Source organism: Protopterus annectens, chromosome 7.part0, assembly GCF_019279795.1.
Source record: "Protopterus annectens isolate FY-2018-M chromosome 7.part0, PAN1.0, whole genome shotgun sequence".
In the NCBI taxonomy this organism is placed as follows: domain Eukaryota; kingdom Metazoa; phylum Chordata; order Ceratodontiformes; family Protopteridae; genus Protopterus; species Protopterus annectens.
The window spans coordinates 475482469-475503554 of NC_056739.1; the positions used below are offsets into that span (position 1 = coordinate 475482469).

The window sequence follows — 21086 nt, forward strand, 5'->3', positions numbered from 1 at the left end:
TGTGTACATGAGCTAATTGCTACATTGCCTCAAGATGCCCAGATTCATCAGATAAGACAGGAGAGAACACTGGGAGCTGACCCTTTGACATGCCTGCATAAAAAACTACTTTCCTCTAGACTACTGAGGAAAGTGAGTATAAGAGCTGTTTTTCTCTAAGCAAGTGAGGAAAGTAAGTACAAAAACTGTTTTCTCTAGGTAAAGAAGAAGGTTGAGTGCTGTAGTAATTTGTAGCTTATTTAGTGCTAACAACAATTTCTGAACAAGTGCTGAGCACAAATAAGCAAATTCAAGAGTTAAAACTAAGAATCTGTACCTGGATCGTGTGGTAGATAGGCTACCTAGTGCCACCACTCCCACTGATAAGCTAGAATGTTTCCCTCCAACACAGAAAGGCTTTGGGGGGCTCAGAAGCTTACAGTCCTGGATACAGCAAATCTCTATCTGGACGAGACTAGCTACAGGAAAGGTGGGAAATGCGTGCAACATGGGCTTTTAAACCAGAAGGTTGAAAGAGATGGAAAAACTGCCAAATGGCCAATAAACTAGAATTTCTGGGCCAGAAACCACTCTTGTGGTAGATAGGCTATCTAGTGCTTACCACTTCCACTGATAAGCTAGAAGGCTTCCCTCCAACAAAGAAAGGCTTGGGGGTTCAGAAGCTTACAAACAGTCCTGGATACAGTAAATCTTTATCTGGACAAGACTAGTTACAGGAAAGATGGGGAAACAAGCACAAACATGGGTTTTTAAACCAGTAAGTTGAAAGAGATGGAAAAACTGCCAAACGGCCAATAAACTACATTTTCTGGGCCAGAAACCACTCTTGTGGTAGATAGGATACCTAGTGCTTACCACTCCCACTGATAAGCTAGAAGGCTTCAGTCCAAAACAGAAAGGCTTGAGAGGCTCAGAAGCTTACAAACAGTCCTGGTTACAGCAAATCTGTATCTGGACTAGACTAGTTACAGGAAAGGCAGGAAACAAGCTTCTTAGTATAGACTTAATATTTTAAATAGTTAGAGCAGGGACCTGCTAATGTGACCGAGTTAGAAGATACACTTGAATGGTATATCCATTGAAGTGTGAGCTCTTATACCTCATGGTGGGTTTAATTTATTTATACTGTTCTTAATGATTGTTCACTTTAGTAGGTATTTATGGGTGTCCAAAATTTATATTTTAGCTTATCATCAATAGGATATAAATTTCATTTCTTATTTAAGATATTTATTACTTCAATTTCTAATATAGTGTTAGACACCTATGTTGAAATTTACAGTTAAACACAATATATGTAGTAAATGTATCTCCATTAATGTTAATGGCTTAAATAATAGTTGTAAAGGTCCTTTAAATATTTAAAATTATTTAACACACAAATTATTTTCCTTCTTCAAGAAACACATTTATTAGAAGATATAGACAAACTCAATTTAAACAAATATTCTGTTTTAATAAGCTCACATCATAAACAAACAAAAAAGAGGGATAGCAATTTAGTGGAGAAACTCTGCTTTAAAGCCTAAAATTATAAACACGTATCATAATAATTATGGTATGTTATGTTTAGTATCTCTGAATACAAATGATAAACTATACACATTAATTAACTTGTATTTGGATCCCTGGATTAGGTATTAAAATGGTCAAGCAACATTTGGAAGGTATACAATATTCCAAGGAGAACATAATACATTGCAGGAGATTTCAATTTTATTTTACCAGAAGAAGATACTAATAAAGTGAATACACATATAAAAACTGCCACATCAAAAGCATTGTTAGACTTTAATTCTTTTAATATTATAGATGTAAATGATTTTGCTGACCCCAACTCACTATTTTTTACTCATTATTCATACCATCATAAGAATCAATCAAGAACAGATAGGGTATATATTTCCAGAAACATTTCCTCTAAACGTGATAGAGTTAAGGTAGTTGGGTGCCGTCATCTGATCATAATGCAACTACATTCGATTTAATAATGAATCCTAAACAATGTGTAAACATAACAATAATTTCAGCTTCTATAAAAAATTAAAAGGCCCTAAGGAATTTTATACCAAAGAAATTCAAACATTTTTGAAGATAAATTATACAGATGATATGTCAGAAATATTTGTATGGGATTCATTGAATAGTTTTATGTATGGTAAAATTTTAGTTTGGTTTATAAATAAGAAAAAAAAATGGAAAAGAATTTGAAGAGTCACAAATACAATTAGATAATATTAATCTCCCATTACAAAAGGGAAATAATTTACAAAAGGAATATGATGAAATAAATACAAATTATTTACAGATACTACACCATAAAAGTATGATTAATTTACAAAACAATTAAACTAATTTCTTATTACATGAACCCTGTTAATCAAAGATGAATAGCAGATAGAACAAAGAAGATTATATACTCTAACCAGATTAAGGAATTATATTCCACGGGTACTAAGAAAATAGTCTATGATATAGAAGGTATTTTAGAATCTTTTAGAAAACACTTTACCTTAATCAATACTAATATCATAGAAAACGAACCTCAAATGGTATTAAAATCCCTCTTTAAAAATACATCAAAAATAGACTAACAGAACAACATATTAAGCTAATAGATACATCAATTACAATATCTGATATTAAATCACAAATTAACAAATTAAAAATGAAGAAGGCTCCAGGAATTGATAATATAATTCCAGAAATATACAATCTACTACCCAGGGAAGCCTTAAACTTATTTTTAAAAGTATATAATTTATTTAAACAAAATAATAATATCCCCCATTCTTGGAAATATATAATAATCCATCTAATTTTAAACCCAGAAAAAGACCCAGAGGAATAATCCTCAAATAGACATTCATTATAAAATGTTTATGGCCATAAATGCTAATTGAATCAAACATTTGATCCCAATATTAATAGATAATGATCAAACTTGATTTATAAAATATAGAAATACATATGATAATATTGAAAGACTCATCACTTTAATTCATCATCATCATCATCATCATCATCATCATCATCATAATCTTTCAGCTGTTCCTGTTAGGGGTCACCACAGTGGATCATCTGTTTCCATTTCTTCCTGTCCTCTGCATCTTGCTCTGTCACACCAACCACCTGCATGCCCTCTCTCACCACATCCATAAACCTTATCTTAGGCCTTCCTCTTTTTCTGTTACCTGGTAGCTTCATCCTTAGCATCTTTTTCCCAATATACTCAGCATCTCTCCTCAGCACATGTCCAAACCAATGTAATCTTGCCTCTCTGGCTTTGTCTCCAAACCTTCCAACCTGAGCTGACCCTCTAATATACTTATTCCTAATCCTGTCCCCCCTCGTCACACCCAGTGCAAATCTTAACATCTTTAACTCTGCCACATCCAGCTCTAACTCCTGCTTTTTTGTCAATGCCACTGTCTCCAACCCATATAACATAGCTGGTCTCACTACCCTCTTGTAGACCTTCCCTTTCACTCTTACTGGTATTCGTCTATCACAAATCACCCCTGGCACTCTTCTCCAACCACTCCATCCTGCGTGTACGCTTTTCGTCACCTCTCTTCCACACTCACCATTACTCTGAACTATTGATCCCAAGTATTTAAACTCATCCACCTTCTCCACCTCTACTCCTTGCATCCTCACCATTCCTCTATACTCCCTCTCATTCATACACATATATTCTGTCTTAGTCCTGCTGACCTTCATTCCTCTTCTCTTTAAAGCATATCTCCATCTCTCCAGGGTCTCCTCCACCTGTTCCCTACTCTCACTACAGATCACAATGTCATCTGCAAACATCATAGTCCACGGAGACTTCTGTCTGATCTCATCTGTCAACTTGTCCATCACCATTGCAAATAAGAAAGGGCTCAGAGCTGGTCCTTGATGTAATTCCACCTCCAGCTTAAATGCATCCATCACTCCTACTGCAGACCTCACCATTGTCACACTACCCTCGTACATATCCTGTACCATTCTTACATACTTCTCTGACACTCCCGACTTCCTCATACTATACCACAACCTCTCCAGGCACCCTGTCACATGCTTTCTCTAAATCTACAAGAACACAATGGAACTCCTTCTGACCTTCTCTGTACTTCTCCATCAGCACTCTCAGAGCAAACATCACATCTGTAGTGCTCTTTCCCTGCATGAAACCATACTGCTGATCACTAATCATGTCCCTTCTTAACCTAGCTTCCACTACTCTTTCCCATAACTTCATGCTGTGACTGATCAATTTAATCCCTCTGTAGTTACTACAGCTCTGCATATCACCCTTATTCTTAAAAATTGGTACCAAAACACTTTTTCTCCATTCCTGAGGCATCCTCTCACTTTCCAAAATTTCATTAAACAATCTGGTTAAAATCTCCACTGCCATTTAACCTAAACACCTCCATGCTTCCACAGGTATGTCATCTGGACCAACAGCCTTTCCATTCTTCATCCTCTTCATAGCTATCCTTATTTCCTCCTTTCTAATCCATTGCACTTCATGATTCACTATCCCCACATCATCACTTTAATTGATTATGTTAATTGTAAAGGAAATAAAATGACTATAGTAAGTTTAGATATAAACAGTGCATTTGATTTAGTGTCCTGGGACTATTTGTTTCAAGCTCTAATAGAATATGGATTTTGTAAAGGAAAAACTGGAGCTCAGTCAAAGTCAATAAAAAAAGTAAGCGTTTTTGTATAAAACAAACTCAATTCTTCAGACCATGTAAAAAGTTACACAAACCACTTGCATATATATAAAAATTTCAAAAATACATTAACCAATGAAAAGAATGTTCCAATCTTAAAAAAAAACACAGCCCACTGGAGCAAGGAACTGGCCAGTAGAGTTGTGCTGTATCACCATGTCCCTTTAAAAGCTTGAATATTAAAACAGTGACATGGAAAACTTATCAATACCAATAAGGTACACACCTCTTTGACATTTAAATATTAATGTTTAAGGGGCCAGGACTTAAGTACCACCTTCAAAGACACATATTCATTCAGTCCTGGAAATACATTTCCTTTCAAAAGAAACATCCATTTAATTTCTTTCTTTTTAGTGATATTCTTGAAGTCCCCAACCTAAAATTTTCAGACACTAATTCTGATATAGGACACTTAAAATTGTGCCTGCTCTCATTCTCTATAACATGTTGAGCTAATACACTCATACTCTTATCCCCCATGTGTTCTATAATCCTTTCTTTATACATTCTATTGGTCTTCCCGATGTAGAAAACTTCACATGTTGTGCATTTAGCATAATATATTAAATTCTTGGTCTTATAATCAGCATAAAAATTTAAACTAATTTCTTGCTTAGTTTGTAGTGTACCAGAGGGGTACAACTCCAAATATCTTGACAAGCTTTACATAGTCTACACGAAAATGTCCCACATCTATCTGATACCTCAATTTCCAGGTCCAAATGAGCATGTGTCTTTGAAGCCGGTTCTTAAATCCCAGCCCCTTAAACATGAATATTTAAATGTCAGAGAGGTAGGTACCTTTGTCATGATACTATTGTTTCTGATAAGTTTTCCATATTACTGTTTTAATAGTCATGTTTTTTAAAGGGGTGTGGTGATACAGCACATTTTTACTGGCCAGCTCCTTGCTCCAATGGGCTGTGTTTTTAGATTGGAACATTGTTTTCACTGGTGAATGTCTTTCTGAATTTTTTATATATATGTGAGTGGTTTGTGTAACTTTTTATGTGGTCTGAAGAAGCAGGTTTATTTTACACAAAAGTCCTTACCTTTTTTACTGACGTTTATTTAAGTTTTAAGCCATGTCTGTAGCTCCAATTTTTCTTTTACATTTTACTGTTCGGTGGTGTTCCAGACTTTATCTGACTACTTGACTTTATTTGTTTGGAGAATATGGATATTCTCAGGAATTTACTCAACTAAACACCTATATGAAAATTCATTAGCTTATATTAACATTGAGTCAAGTACTTCTACTTCAATTAGAATTTTAAAGCTACAAAACAGGGTCACCCTTTATCACCTCTGCTATTTGCTTTAGTCATCAAGCCTTTTGCTAACTGTATTAGGAGAAACTCAAACATTAAAAGAATTCACTTCTTTGCCACTTTAACATCAAAGATTCAATTATTTGCAGATGACATTTAATTAACTTTAAGTGATCATAATAATTCTTTGTAAGCATTAATGGATGTTATAATATATTTTCAGAAAATATCTGGATTTAAATTTAATGAAAATAAAATGAAGATTTTATTTATAAATTCTAATAAGAAATAAATAAACAGTTTTCTAGCTATATAGCTACAGGTAGACTTAATTATTTTGGGGATCACTTTAACCAGTTATGTAGATGAAATTATAAATGTTAATTTAGTAATATTCTAAATAAAATCAAACTTCTTGTTGAGAAATGGAACAAGCTCATTTTTCACAGTGGAGGATAGATAGTCTTAATAAAAATTATTATTTTCCAAAAAATATATTATATCCAAGCTAACAAGAATTGTGTTAGATAACCATTTAAAAGATTAGGAAACAAAAAGAATCAACCTTCCAGATCTGAACATATACATTTTATCATCTATTCTTAAAACAATATATTTATGGTTAAATTCCTCATATTCAGAAAATTAGAAACAAATTCAAGAACAAATATGCTTACAATCAAATCTCCTATGTCTCAATATACAAACATTCTGACTAATAGATTATACTGGATGGTGAAAGCTTTAACTTTAGGCAACATAAATAAATATATCCCCTCTAAACTGATAAGTCAGACTTTATCTTCTTTTAAAACCTTTACAAATAAAAATCAAAATATTAGAGATTAGACTTTATATTATTTACAATTGCTTATACACCAAATGTATTGGACACCTTTAATACTAACATGATTTTGCTCAGAGAGAAAAAAATGTATTTTTGGCATCAATTCATGGAATCTGGAAAAACTCAATATAAAACAAATTATGAGTAAATTTAATATTGAAAATGAATTGTGGTTGGCAGTGCATAAAATAGGAAAGCATGTTATAACTAGAATCGATTTGATGTATATACCAGAGAGATCATTCCTATAAGCTTATTGAACATTTGATCATTATAAATAGTCAGATAGTTCAGGGGAAAGTCTACTTTTCTAAATTGTATAAATTCATTAAAACACAAAATCCTATTTTAAAGGAGGTTATTGGAATTATTATAAAAACATTAATAATCACCCTCCCTTGGATGAAGACAAAAAAATGTATTTAAGTTCCTCAGTCAAATGTCTTTGTCATTACAATGGAAATTGTTTTCATGGAAGTATATTCATTAAATTTATTTTACTACACATAAAATGGAATTAATAACCAGTCAAGAAATAAAATGGAGATGCAAACAGAAGGTGATTGCTAATTGGCAGCACATCTTTTATGAACATATTCTACTCAAATCTTTCTCTGGGAAATTAACTTTTTTTTTGCAAACTATCTTTAATGATAATTTTCAGTTGACCAAATCTTTATTTTTATTTATGCACTTGAATTTTTTTGGCTATTGTTCATAAAACTATTACTACTCACTGGAAAAGAGAGTTCTCTCCTACTTTAACAGAATTCAAGAACATCACTTTTAATGTATTGAGAATGGAACTGGCTACAGTCAAGATAAGAACTGAAAAAATTACTTCCTACTACAATGCATGGATAGAGGTTATGGAGATTCATGGAAAAAATGACTGTAATAACATTTGATTCATATCTTTAAATTGTAATTCTAAGATAATTATTTTCTGCACAGCCTTGTAAATAGTTGTGTTTTTGCTGTTGTTGTTTCAAATGTTTCAGCTATTTATTTTGAATATTGGGTTGATTTAATATTCTTGACTCTGTTTCTTTTTAATAAAATGTAATAAGTATCTTTATATAAAATATATTTTTTTCAATAAAAATAATTTGAGGAAAAAATATAGCACAAAGACTGATAGACATTTGTTAAATAAAGCAATACTGTTTCACAATGAAAACAGCCTTAGTATTCAAACCTCTCTGCTCTTGAAACTCACATTTATTGAAACAGCATTGAAACCCACATTCAAAAATGCAACTGGCCAATGGAGGATAAGGTTTACCTTTGAGAGAAAGAACAGTTCTGCCACCAATCCTGCTAAAAATTTGAAATTTGAAAACTTAATAAAAAAAAATGATAAAATAAAACACACTGGATAATAAACCGGATAAGTGTGTTCGGTGTAATATTTTTTTCAAATCCTAAATGTTAGCCAGTAAAACTTCCTGTTAAATACCTTTATCCTCTGGTATTCACTCATTCAAAGATATTTAGTAGCCATAGCACCATATACACCCTTTCAATTAGGTTATTTAGAGTGCTGAAGAGGTTTTTCTTTTAGTGCAGGTTTTAAAGGAACAAATGCATTCAGACCTAGTGGCTGATATGAACGCAAGTTCATTATACACTTCATTTCTTCAATTTCTGTTTGATTTACTAAATCACCACCTCTTAATGTTTCATGGAGCCTAGTTTGTGTCAAACTTAAAAGAATGGCTACAATTTGCACTAATGTGCATATAAAGTACATTGCTAGTAACTTTATTTTTTATGTCAGATAAATGTTTTAAGATACGTTCTTTAAACATTTGGTTTGTTTTTCCTATGTAGTATGCCTTGCAGTGACTGCAGGTTGCCACATATATGATGTTCTTACTTTGACAAATTGCAAATCCTTCAAATTTATAATTCTTCTTAGTTAAGGGATGTATAAAGATATTCGGGTTGTTAATGCAAGAACATGCCTTGCAACTTCCACATTTGAACGTACCAACTCTCCTACTCATTTGAAAGCGCCTATTTTTGGAGATGGCTTCAGTTTCCGTTTTATAACATAATCTTTTTTTAGATTTTTCCTATTCGTAAAAGAAAAACTGGGTTGATCTCCAGCAATTTCTCTAATTTTATTATCAGATGTTAACACTGGCCAAAATATCTTAATGATGGTATGAATAGCAAAATTGTCAGTACTATATGTTAGCTGACATCTCAAGTTAGACTATCACTCTTTTTGTTTGGCCTTAATTATTCCTCCTTGGTCTGAAAAATAAGGTCTTGCTGTCTGATATCATCGTTCCAAAGTAGTTGCTTCATTAGTTTGTATTCCTTTGAGTGTATATCCCCTCTTGGTAAAGTCATTAATGAGTTTAGCTTGCTTTTCTATATAGTCTTTGTCCCTCGTACAAAGTTTACATACTCGAGTTAATTGGTTGTTCACTATATTATCAAGGACATGTCTAGGATGCATACTGGTATTGCGCAATAGATGATTACGCCATACAGGTTTTCTATACATTCTAGTATTGATACATCCTGTATCATCTAGCATCAACTTAACATCCAAAAATTCTATCTCCATATTAGAGGAGGTTATTTTGAATTTCAAAAATGAAGTTGTGTTTGTCAAAAAACATACAAATTGCTCCAAATAAGTTAATTCACCTTCCCATAGAACAAAAATATCATCCACGAATCGATTGTAGAAAATTATATTATTCCATTTGTTATTAACATCCACATTCCATAACTCTTCCCATCTTGCAAGGACCAAATTGGTGGCAGAACTGTTCTTTCTCTGAATTTTGTACTTTGATGTGCTCTGCCTTTATTGATGCTACCATCTTTTTCTTTTTTGCTTGCAAGGTTTACCTTTGGGCTGTTTGAAGTCCTAGGCCCCTTGCGCACGTTTTTTGGACCATGCAAACATGCATGCATTCTTTGATTCACCTTCTTGACTGTATTAAATTATATTCCTTTCATAATACAGCATCTCTTGTTAGAGTGTGTTTTCAATTTATAGTTTTGAATATTTTTCAATTGAGTAAGAAAACAAAGCATATGAACCAATAATGACAAACTGCCCAGTTCAGAACATTTCCATAATAAAAGTCTACTGCAAACTTATGTCATTATAATCAACCAATATCAGTAAACGTGCATAATCCCTGAAGAAAAAAAAGTCATCTAAATAATTCCACATTAAAGAGATCTGTAACAATGAAAGTTGCTACTAGCAAACAACTTTATATTTCAGTGTTTCATCTACAAATAAAGTGCCTGTTGCCCTTGAAGAATAAATTGCCTATGGCACATTAAACAAAAAACAAATAGTAAGCTGGTAATATTGTAATAGGGAATGGATGACAAACTAACAACAGGATCATAGTTTCTAGGCATCTCATTCAAAGGAGGACATACTCAGGACTGGAGCACCCCCCCCCCCTTAACGTACAACACAGTTTCAGAAATCCATCTATATGATGTGGAGTAGAACCCACATCCTTCTGCATCAAAAGCAAGTATACTACCTGTTGTGCTACTAACTAACTAATAACATTTCAAGCAATAAAAAGACAAGCCTATAGTAAATGACTATTAGTTTCCATAGCTCTGCTAGGCAATAAGCCATAGTGATTTAGGGTGAATATAATCATCTATGTGTAATATATATCAAACGATTCTCTTTTTCATAACTTGCCATGACCCACAAACATATCTATAATACTGCTCCATTCTAAGCAAAATTTTCTGTCTCTACTCCCCTAGCAGATCATTATGCTACAATAACATACTGCTCATCCTCTCCTAAAAACTTAATCAAATAGCTTTCCATGAGACTCATTGTACTTATTTCCACAGATTATGAAGCTTCTTAACACTGGTTTTCAAACAAATTAACAACAATAAATTATTTAAACTACAACTCATACAATATCTGATGGACTCCTGACTGTGCTCCTATTGTACACCAGTGTGATCCTCTGTGTCTATGCCTGCTCTAATCTTTTTCTCTCCCTCACTACATGTTTCATTTATCTTTATTGTTGTTATGCCAGTTTAGTATTTACTATAATGTACTTTCAGGAAAGAGAGCATGATAAAAATGCCATATTTAGACATGACAGATATGTGGTAACTATATAACAAACTATAAAATATAAATATTAATGCAATGTGTTATTTCATACCTGTAACAATTGTTGTGTTTTTCAGCTTCTCCCAGTTAGGGGTCGCCACAGCGGAACTCCGGTCCACTTATGATTGGCAGTAGATTTTTACGTGCCGAGTTGCCAGCTCTGATGCACAACTTTCAATGAAGGTACGCCCATTCACGCATGTCTCCACACAGAAGACGCTCTAGCTGAGAATCGAACAGGACAATGTCTTACTGTGAGGTGACAATGCTACTGCAGCACCACCACCGCAGTTACATACCTGTTACAATAATGCAGTATAAAACTAGTGTGTCATCTTAAGTCCAGGCAAGACAAGTGCCATATAGTAGCATTATCTAGGTAGTTGGTTTGGAACTGAGCACATATGTATGTATGAGTAAGAATCACTAGGAATTATTCAAAAATGCAAAAGCTTCTGAGTGCATGTATATACTACACCATGGCACTATTTAAAAGAGTGTCATATTAATGAAGGCAGTCTGTATTTCTTTTATTTATTTCAGTTTGATGACCGGGGAAGTCCACTGGGCCTAAAAAGAGCCTGTTTTCAGTGGAGGCTGGGGGAGAAAAGCTCCACTAACAATGACAAACATATTAGCATATACACATACAAAGCAAATAAGTCATACAGCTTTATGCAGCCTTCTACAGTAAAAAAAATCTACATTCTACAGTAATAATAATAAAATCTAGCAACTGTACAGTCTAAAAGTCTATATGGTGCTAAATGCATGTCAGCAATATCACATAACTAAACAAAAAAACAGCAATGGCTATCTTTATAGTCAAACATTTTGCACAATTTACAATAACATATATTTTCGTATTTAAGGTAAACTTTAAATTTTAGAAAAATATCTATTAGCAAAACAGTGATATCATCTGGAAAAATATCTGCCTTCACACACAGAGTTTATTTTAATGATTATACCTGATGAAACAGCCTTTAAACTGGTTGTGAGGCTACCGGCCCAGATAGCTAGAATTTTGTGAATAATTCTATGTCATTTTGTGAATATTAATGTGATTTATATGCTTGTCTTACAAATGTAAGCAACGTAAAAGTTATGTGTATATTAAACTACTGGTGCAGAAGTGGGTGTTGCTGTATGTTCAGTACTGAGCTTCAAGAATGTAACCACAGTGTACACTGCTGGAAAAAAGCAGAAATGTGTATAAACTATATGCCTGTGCAAATGTATGTTTTCATAGTAGAAGTTGGAACATACAGAGTTAACTTTCAAACTCTGAGAAAATAAGTGAAGAGTTTTGTGATTGTGAATATCTCAGCAAGAAGACAGGATGTCTACATCTAGAAGTTCTTTCTATTGTCTGGAAACAGAAATAATTACAGGTTTTAAATGTAAAAGTGTTTAACTGTTTTACGACTTTCAAACGACTAGGCAAACGTCTGAGAGATAAGTATTTCTGACACAGAGGTGCTAAATTTTAAGTTTCTGCTAGCCTGGGAACTGAAGGCAGAGGTGAAAAAGAGTGATGTCATCTAGCTGACCCAGCAGTAATGTTTTGATATTAATTTGGAAATCCTCTCAGAGACTGTGCATTTTGTATCTTGTCTTGGATCTGAAAACATCTATTCAGCACTTCTCATCTATATGTGCCTTGTTCTGCAAGTAAGATTTAGATTTAGTATTTCTTTTAGAGATAGATAGGAATATAGTAAGATTAGTTTAGATGTTTTCTGTATTTGAGACTGTACTGCAATGTTGCGTTAAAATATTGCCAGTGATTTTGAATTCTGCAGTCACTGTGTTGCGTTACTGAGTATTGTCTAGTTCTTTTATTATTTATTATTAAATATATTTAAACCCTTTAATCGTGGCTGGTTTGTTTAGAGATATTTAAGCTCTTAGATACTTGCATATGTACTTGGTGACACTGTGTAGGCCAATCCAATATCCTTGGTGTTGGTCACACTTACCATTTGGATAGCAGTAACATTACACAGTAGAATTGGCCACCCTTTTGGAAAGGCCATATAGTTGCTGATTAAAAGCTGGTTAGTGGCAGTGATAACTACATTTTGTCTGAGTAGAAGAGGCATAGCTAGTAAACTTGTGCCAGCCTTTCCCAGGAGTGTGTGTGTGTGTGTTTGTGTATAAATCAAATCTTAAAGTGTGTGTATCAGCTACTTGGGCAGAGACACAAAACACTGGTTGGACAGAGAGGGTGCTGGAGGTTTTGGCTTGACCACTCTTCTGAGATATTAAGCCTATAGCTGTGGCAGTGGGGAGTTTTATTTGGGGATCTGGAGTAAGAGGAAGAAACCAGCCCCAGACTGACTGTGATCTCTGTGTGCTCTTAAGGGAAATTGTACTTTATTGTGTATGTGCTTGTCATCCTCCCAATGTGCACGTCCCTCACTGGTGCTAGTGGTGAGGATTGAGGCTCCTTGATTACTGGGCCAGTACAGGGGCATCCCATATTAATTGTTTGGAAGTGGTGGGATACCCACATCACATATCAATTGGGTGATAGTGGTGAGATAGCCACATCACATATTAATTGGCTTGTAGTGGTGTGGACATTGAATTCCTGTAGCTGTGTACAATGGTCACTGAAGGTGTTTGTACCCTTAATCAGTCACACAGTGAACATTCAAAGTTCATATCACAATTGTTTTATTTTTTTTTTGTTAGCTTAGTCAGGAAGACCAGGCAAGCATGTCAGTAGAGGAGTATGGCAAGCTGACAAGGAGCCAGTTGGTTGAGATGTGCCAGGCTAAAGGACTGGTGCATGAAAACCTGACTAGAACAGACATGATTGCAGCTTTGATCACAGCTGCATCAGAGAATGGCAATCAGGAGGACCATCAGACTAGCCGTGGAGATGTATAACTCTCAGAGAATAGACAGCTCAACCTTTCCACAGAGGACTTAAAAATCCATCTAGAGTTAAAGAGACTTGAGTTGGAGGTCAAGCATTGGAAATGGAAGCAGCAGAGAGACTGAACATCTGGAAGATGAGGAGAAGGAGAGACAGAGGCAACATAAAAAGAAGATGCTGACTCTTTGCCAGAGTCATGGAGGTAATGGAGAAGGGAGTAACAGAACCCCAGAAGCAACAAAGGTCAGTAAATTTCTTCCACAATTTACAGAGGGGAATAATTTTGATAGTTTCATTCATATGTTTGACTGGATATGTAAACAGTATAATGTTGACCAAAGGATCTGGGTACAGTTCCTGTCCCCTTTACTCCATGATAAATCTGTTACTATTCTTTCCAAACTATCTGACACTGATTGTTTAAATTATAATGTTGTAAAGAATTGTTTGCTAGAATTTTTTAAGTTAACACCTGAAGCATATAGGAAAAAGATTTGTGAGCATAGACACAAGGCAGATGAAGTGTGTGAATATGTTGCTGAACTGAACATGTATTTTCATAGGTGGGTGAGTGGATGTCAGGTCACCACTTTTGAAGGGCTGGAAGACCTTTTGGTGAGGGAACAAGCCCTTAGCACTTTGTCTGAGGACATGAGAATCTGGTTAGCTGATAGACAATGCAGTACTGCAGATTTGTTGTGGAAGAAGGGAGACCTATATCTAGCAATCAGGGCATCACTGCACAGGAAAGGGACACCCAGTGCTGCTCATGGGTCTAGGGGAACCCATGGTGAGCAGCCCAGACTGCCCCAACAGACTCTGCCAGTAGCAGGGGAAGCCACTAGTCCAGGTACACATCCTGGACCAAGGATTAAATGTTTTAAATGCAACCATTGGGGCCATGTAGCATATAGATGTCCAAGGAGGCAAGGTGGGAGACCCAATAAGTGGGAATGAGAAAATGCCAACAGTAGGTTATCTCAAGACAACAAGGGTACCAAACTACCACCCTGCAGATGTCCTGATAGGGAAAGATTTTGATAATGCAGTACCATGTGTGCATGCAGTTACACGCAGTCAGGCTTGGAAACAAGCATGTGGGTAGTCTGGGGGAGATGCAGACAGACTGCACACTTGCAGCCAGAACTGGTGAGGTGGTTATTTCAGGGAGGGAGCTACCCTGTATCAGTGAGACTGAATGTGAGCCACAGCTGCTTGTGGGTACTGATGTTGTCTTGGATAGAGTGACTGCAAGGGTAGAGATGAGTAGTAGTACCCAGGTTGATAGTGAAGCACCGCTGTCAGAGGATACCAGACTTCGTGGGAGGGGAGCTGGGAAGGGTTACAAAGAGAGAGAGATGAGACAGGCTCAGCTCTCAGACCCTACATTACAATGCCTGATGGAGGTAGATAGTGAGGCACCTGATTCTCAAGGGAAGGGGGAGTCTGTATACTGGAACAAAGGGTTATTGTATAGAGAGTGGACCCCTGAAGGAGGGCTAGAGGGAGACAGAATACAACAGTTGGTAGTGCCCAGAGCCTACCAGCTGGCACTTCTAGCCATAGTCCATGATATTCCCTATGCAGTTCATATGGGCATAAAAATGCACAATGATACTTATTATGCAGAACTTCTATTGGCCTGGGATTTCCATAGTTGTAACAGGGTTCTGCAGGACCTGTGAACAGTGCCAGAAGGTAGGCAAGGCAGGAGACAAGGTGAAAGCTCCTTTGATGAATTTGCCTGTAATTGAGGAGCCATTTCAGATGGTAGCTATGGATATTATGGGACCTCTGAGTACCCCATGTTCCACATGGAAAAATGCATATCCTAGTGGTAGTAGATTATGCTACCAGATACCCTGAAGCAGTGGCTCTGTACTCCATTGAAGCAGAAAAGGTGGCAAATGCTTTGCTAGAGATTTTCAGCAGAGTAGGTTTCCCAAAAGAACTACTAACTGACAGATGTGTCGATTTCATGTCAGACCGGCTGGTTTATCTGTGGAAGTACTGTGGGTTGAAACACTTAAATAGCACCCCTATCATCTCCAGACTAATGGTCTTGTTGAGAGGTGAAACTCTACACTCAAGTCCATGCTGTGGGCATTTGCAGACCAGTTTAAGAGGGACTGGGGCAAATATCTGCTCCATCTGTTGTTTGCTACAGAGAGGTGCCCCATAAATCCACAAGTTTTTCACCCTTTGAGTTGTATGGGCATAGGGTGAGGGGACCTCTAAATTTAATTTGAGATGAGTAGGAGGGTGAGTCCCACAACGAGTCTGTTGTGGCATATGTCTTAAACCTCAGGACAAGGTTCAAGGAACTCATGGGCTAGGCCCAGGAGAACCTGGCAGAAGCCCAACAGCATAAAAAGGTCTGGTATGACAGGAATGCTTGAGCTAGAGAGCATGCTGTAGGGCAGCAGGTAATTGTCTTCATTCTTGTTAGACACAACAAGCTGCAGGCAGCTTGACTGGGACTCTACAAGGTGGTAAGGAAGATCAGTGATGTTAATTACATGGTAGAACTGCTAGGCAGGAGGCAGGGGCACAAATTGTACTATGTTAACATGAAGAAACCTTACCATTATATAGAGACCCTTGTGCTAAGTATTTGCAGTGGATTGCAGGATGAGTTTGAGTGGGATCTGGTGACTTATCGATTCAGTGAGGCTCAGACTGACACCTCAGTGGAAGGGGTAGAAATGTCCCAGCAGCTCTCCCCTACCCAGGTTCGAGAAATCCAAGCAATGTTACAGGAGTTTGGGGACATGTTCACTGGGAAACCAATGTATACCCACCTGGTGCAGCACCATGTAGATACAGGAGCCCAAAGGCCTATTAAGCAGGGCTCTTATAGGGTACCTGAGAGAGTCAAACAGACTCCGAGGTAGGAGATACATGAAATGTTGGAACTATAGGTAATTTAGAAGTCCAGCAGTCCCTGGCCCTCCCCAGTGCTGCTGGTACCAAAGAAGGATGGCAGCACCAGGTTATGTGTGGACTACAGTATATTAAATAGTCACACAGAGTCAGATGCTTACCCCATGCCTAGGACAGATGAAGCCCTAAAGCAGCTGGGTGGGGCTAAGTATCTTACCACCATTGATCTTACCAAGGCTTAATGGCAGGTGACCTTGATTCCCATTGCTAGAGAGAGTACAGCCCTTGTGGCTCTTTTTGGCTTGTATGAGTTCAGAAGGATGCCCTTTGGGGAGGAAAATGTCCCAGTGACTTTCCACAGGCTGGTAGATAATATCCTAGCAGGAGCAGGAGATTTTGCAATTGCTTATCTAGATGATATTGCCATCTACAGCCATTCCTGGCAAGAGCACCTTCAGCATATCAAAGAGGTGCTGGGCAAATTACAGAGGGCAGGGTTGACCATTACGCTGAGCAAATGTCAGGTGGGTATGACAGTGGTCTCCTACCTGGGACAGAGCGGAGACTGGTAAGATCAGGTCAGAACCTGCCAAGGTGGAAGCCATTCAGGCATGGCCTGCCCCTGTTACCAAAAAGCAGGTGAGGATATTCTTAGGGACAGCAGAGTAGTACAAAAAATGTCCTCAGTTATAGTACCATAGCTGCTCCCCTCACAGACCTGACAAGGAAAAACGGGCCAGATAAGGTAGTGTGGACCCCAGAATGTGATCAGGAATTCCAGAAGCTTATATGAGCTTTGGGAAGACCCCCCCCCCATGTTAGCCAGTCCAGATTATAGCAAAGAATTTGTTGTGTAAGTGGATGCTTCAAACTATTGGGTGGGGCTGTACTTAGCCAGATTTCTTCAGAGGGAGAAGAGCACCCCAGTGGTTTATCTCAGTCATAGGCTACAACCCAGGAAGGAATGCTATGCAGCTGTAGAAAAGGAATACCTAGCCATAGTGTGGGCACTGCAAAAACTTCAGCCTTATCTGTATGGAAGGAAATTCAGTGTAGTTACAGACCACGATCCCTTAACATGGCTACATTGATCAAGCCAGCAAAATGCCAAGTTACTAAGGTGGAGCCTTGGTTTATAAGCATATGATATAACAGTGCAGCACCGCAGAGAGGTTAGCAATGCCAACACAGATGGATTCTCAAAACAGGGAATGGGGTAAGGTATTCCCAGATAGGCTCTTCTCAAGGGTCACTTAAAAAACTAGCTTGAGTTTTCAGGGGGGTGGAAATGTGAGGCTGCCAGCCCAGCTAGCTGGAATTTTGTAAGTAATTATATGTCATTTGTGAATATTAATGTGATTTATATGCTTGTTTTACAAATGTAAGAAAACTATATGTTATGTGTATATTAAACTACCATTGCAGAAGTTTGTGTTGAACTGTATGTTCTGTACTGAGCTTCAGGAATGTAACCACAGTGTACCCTGCTAGAAAATAGCATAAATGTGTATAAATTATATGTCTGTGCAAATGTATGTTTTCATAGTAGAAGTTGGAACATACAGAGTTAACTTGCAAACTCTGAGAACATAAGTGAAGAGTTTTATGATTGTGTTTATCTCAGCAAGAAGATAGGATGTCTACAGTGAGAAGTTATTTCTATTGTCTGGAAACAGAAATAATTACAGGTTTTAAATGTAAAAGTGTTTAATTGTTTTATGACTTCCAGTTCTAGGCAAACATCTGAGAGATAAGTATTTTTGACACAGAGGTGCTAAATTTTAAGTTTATGTTAGCCTGGGAACTGAAGGCAGAGGTGAAAAAGATGTTGTCATCTAGCTGACCCAGCAGTAATGCTTTGATATTAATTTGGAAACCCTTGCAGTGACTGTGCATTTTGCATCTTGTCTTGGATATGAAAACATCCATTCAGCACTTCTCATCTATATTTGCCTTGCTCTGTAAGTAAGATTTAGGTAGAGTATTTATTTTAGTGATAAATAGGAATATAGTAAGATTAGTTTAGATGTTTACTGTATTTATTTGAGACTATCCTGCACTGTTATTTTAAAATATTTCCTGTGATACTGAGAGTTACTGAGCATTGTTGTGTTCTTTTATTTTTTATTATTAAATATATTTAAACCCTTTAATTGTGGCTGGTTTGTTTAGAGATATTTAAGCTCTTAGGGTACTTGCATATGTATTTAGCGCCACTGTATAGTCCACTCCAGTAGCCTGACTGTTGGTTACACTTACCATTTGCATAACAGTAACATTACACAGTGGAATTGGTCACCCTTTGGGAAGAGCCTTATAGTAGCTGATAAAGAGCTGGTTGGTGGCAGTGATAACTACCTTTTAGTCTGGGCAGAAGAGGACAAAGCTAGTAAACCTGTACCAGCCTTTCCTAGGAATGTGTGTGCATTTGTATATAAATCAAATCTCAAAGGGTGTATATCAGCTACTTGGGCAGGGACACAAAGCACTGTTTGGACAGAGAGGGTGCTGGAGGTTTTGGGTTGACCACACATTTGAGATCTTAACCCTAAAGCTGTGCCAGTTGGGAGTTTTAATGGGGATCTGTAATAGGAGGGAGAAAGCAGTCCCAGACCGACTGTGATCTCTGTGTGCACTTAGGGGAAATTGTACTTTACTGTGTGTGTACTTGTCATCCTCCCAATGTGCATTTCCCTCACTGGTGCTAGAGGAGAGGATTGAGGCTCCTTGATTACTGGGCCAGTGCATGGGCATCTCATTAGTATCCATTGCATCACAATCAAACTTAGTAATGTTGATACCTAGATGCTTATCTCTTCTGATTTTGAATATGCAGTTTAATATGTAGGCTGTCTTATACTATTGCAATGATTCTTACCAGTGCCCTCCTGTTTAACTACATATGTGTTTTTCCTATGGCAGCAGCAGCACAGGAAGTGAACACCTTCTTGTATTTAAAATTATGCGTATGGGCAGAAACAAAGAACAAGATGTCTGTGTAGTGATGCACACAGATGTGACACAACAGGTGTGTGCAACCGGACCATTCTTAAAGAAGAATGGCCTTAAAAAAAAACAGTATTCTTTTTTTTTAAATTAAAAACTAAATGTGACAGTCCCTTAGTAAGTGAAGATTTTATTTTTTTCTGGAGAATACACTGTCTGGAAAAGGCATTCTCCATTTTCTGAACAGCCGGGAAGAATTCCATATGGTCCTGAAGAATTCTAGACAGTTGACAACCCTACCTAAATGTAGAGTATTTCATCCCAGGCCTCCGCTGAAAAGGAGTATGCTAGTCATTCCATCTGGAATTTCTCAGTAAATAACTGCTAAATAAATAAATGCCTCTAGTTTAGTTGTTTCCGAAACTAATGCAAAGACTACATTGGAACTGCAGCTCATGTTTGTCTGAAGTCTCCTTCCAGATGATTCCCAGTGGCACATAATAAAAGGGTACCATATGGGTTGTTTTAAACATCAATAAGCATGCTAATATAGGATGTTAAGTACTTTTTTGCTATAATGTAGGACTTCTTAAGATTATTACTTAACATAATACTCATTTGGATAAATATCCTTCATGATTTATTTTATCTGAAAATTAGCAAATTAAAATAATGTTAAAAAACACTAATATGTATATTAATAACATAAGTAGTGTTGATGAATAAAACAATGTCATCATATAACAGACTTGTATCTTACTGGGGTTTTAATCATGTACATTAGGACAGCCTGCATACTATTAAGCTATATATTGTGATTATGTTACTCTAAGAATACTTCAGTACAGTATAACCCTGAGAATTGCAAGCAGGATTATGAAGGAAACACAGGGGTCTACTTCACATGACTGAAATTTCATTTGAATGACTTTTATTTGACTGAGACCAAAATAACGAATTTTCAAAATACTGAAAACTCACTTGACTGAAACTCATTATACTGAAACCCTATAATGCTAAATTTCAAAATACTAACGTGTAAACCATAGACATACTTACTTACAACACCAATGACTAACTTTTTCCAAAACTTAAAAACTACTTACGTACCCTTTTAACATAAACCAGATGATATAAAACCAAGCTAGGTGGGGGCGCTACACCCCCACACCTCCCAGGGTGGGGAGCTGTGCCCCCACACCCCCTACCTATATATACTAACTCCAGGATCGCACTACAGTGGGGAAAAGGGCATGTACCTTTTACTTACCTTACAGTAGTCTACATGCTGCCACTACTGTTGAGAATGCACAAAACATCCGCCATATTACTTTAGATACTTCCCATAAAAATGTAAATAGACATACCCACATTTAGA

At 36.7% G+C, this 21086-nt stretch overlaps 1 protein-coding gene across 1 annotated transcript in view; it reads right to left on the reverse strand.

Moving 5' to 3' along the window:
- LOC122805992 (extracellular calcium-sensing receptor-like) overlaps positions 1-21086 on the reverse strand; it is a 304623-nt gene that overhangs the window by 260083 nt on the left and 23454 nt on the right. The gene's annotated exons all lie outside the window — the stretch shown is intronic.